The sequence below is a fragment of the Olea europaea genome, unplaced genomic scaffold (assembly GCF_002742605.1).
Source record: "Olea europaea var. sylvestris unplaced genomic scaffold, O_europaea_v1 scaffold1137, whole genome shotgun sequence".
Taxonomy (NCBI): domain Eukaryota; kingdom Viridiplantae; phylum Streptophyta; class Magnoliopsida; order Lamiales; family Oleaceae; genus Olea; species Olea europaea.
The window spans coordinates 619-2,703 of NW_019228757.1; the positions used below are offsets into that span (position 1 = coordinate 619).

Consider the following 2,085-nt stretch of genomic DNA (forward strand, 5'->3'; position numbering starts at 1 on the left):
AATGCTTATTGGAGTATATATTTTCAACCTCTAAAGTGTTCATCACTAAATTTAGAAAGACTCTCCGGAATCCAACCATAGATTAAAAGAGCAATTAAATATGTTTACAAGATTTAAAACTCCACGTCATGATGCATACAGATTTAAAACAAACCAAATATGAAATCGATGTTCCAATGGTCAGTGCTCCTAAATTTTGTTGCTAATGTAATGTTCCACTGTAAGAGTTTCACAGAACTCAAAAAATAATAATAAAAAATAAAAAATAAAAAGAAGTAATAAATTAGAACCCAAAACACACAACAAAAACATGAAATAAAAATAATTTAGGTACATAAAAGTGATAAATGATGGAGTAAACTTATGCTCTATCCTTTTTATGCCCTTCACTATCAAAACAAATTTAATTTTCATTGTAGAATACAAAGACAATACCTTGTTATTAAGAAAGGGGCTTCGTTCGGAATCGAAGCTCCACAAGGATCTAGGGATTGTTCGAAAAAACAAAAACATTCAAACATTTCAGATGGAAAAAAGTTCTAAAATAAATATACCGAATTTTAAAAAAATTAAAAGAAAATGTCCAACCTTTCTACAATCAAAAAGTTCTAGATGTAAATATTTCCCGATCGGAACTCATTCATACAGAGAAATCCAGATTGGAGAAGCCAAAAATGAAATTGCAGTTCAAGAGGTGATAAGGGCAGCCGATGGAGGGTTTTGATCCGCATAGAGAGAGAGAGAGAGAAAAATGTCCAACCTTTCTACAATCAAAAAGTTCTAGATGTAAATATTTCCCGATCGGAACTCATTCATACAGAGAAATCCAGATTGGAGAAGCCAAAAATGAAATTGCAGTTCAAGAGGTGATAAGGGCAGCCGATGGAGGGTTTTGATCCGCATAGAGAGAGAGAGAGAGAGAGAGAGGGGAAACATAAAGGTTGGGTTCTATTTAATATTTATTTTAATATTATTTTATATTAATATTTATTTAATATTTGATTAATTAATTATTTTTTATTTATTTATAATATTATTTAATATCTGAATAATTTATAATATTATGCTTTTTAATGAACTAGCAATAAGTACCTGCTTTGCACGTCTTATGTATCGGGTGAATTATATACGTACTATTTTTTGGAGGTTGTTGAGATGATAATATTAAAGAAAAAAGTATAATTATTAAATATAATGAATATATCATATATGAAAAAAGCTTTTTATGGAAATGTATATAATGTCAAAATATTGAATAAAATGAAATATAATCTTTTAATTACTCAATAACACTTCTTCGAATACAATTTTTTTTTTCATCAACATTTCATGACTTTTCATTATTTTATTTGTAGTTCACATAAACACAAATATGTAAATCATATAAAAATATTCATACACATACAAATTATTGGAACACAAACACAATTAATCTACGATTATATTAATGCAGACCTTTATTTATTGTAATATTTTTTTATGAATATGTATTATATATATTTAGCTTCTATTTTAAGTAATTAAACTTAAATTGATTTATATAAAACACTCTGATGTAAAGTGATGAAATTTATATTTTAAAGGAGATAAAATGAAGTAAATTTATATTAAATTTTGGACTTAGTTACTTACTATTCAATTTTGATGAACAAAAAAAATATCATTATCTATTTTTTTAAAGGTAATGAATGTGATTTTATTTCTGTGATTATTCGATTTCTTTAAAAATTGTTGACCTCAATTTTCCATTGTGGTTATATGATTTTCACTCTTATTGCAAGTATTTTCAGTTTTTTCTTATTTCAATGAAAGTAAATCAAAACAAGAACACGTGTTCAATAATGATTAAAAAATATTATTACATACTATTGTTTTCTGGAAAAAAAAATATTTATATAATTTCTTTTAATTGTATGTGATAATATCTTTATTAAATAATTATTAATAATTGTGTTTAGTGAAAACTAATTGACTTAATTTTCGAAAGCAATAATAATTATTAATTATCTTATTTAGAGAAAATAAATTGAATCATTTGGCATTCTGTAGTTAATTATATATGTAGTATTATTATTTCTTTTAATT

General features: G+C 24.9%; 1 long non-coding RNA gene across 1 annotated transcript; it reads right to left on the reverse strand.

The window, feature by feature from the left end:
• Positions 1-194: 194 nt before the first annotated feature.
• LOC111373498 lies at positions 195-928 on the reverse strand. The gene is made up of 2 exons (XR_002698951.1): positions 761-928; positions 195-588 (listed from the first exon to the last, which is right to left on the reverse strand). It is a non-coding gene; the product is annotated as an uncharacterized LOC111373498 (long non-coding RNA).
• Between the last annotated feature and the right edge of the window lie 1,157 nt (positions 929-2,085).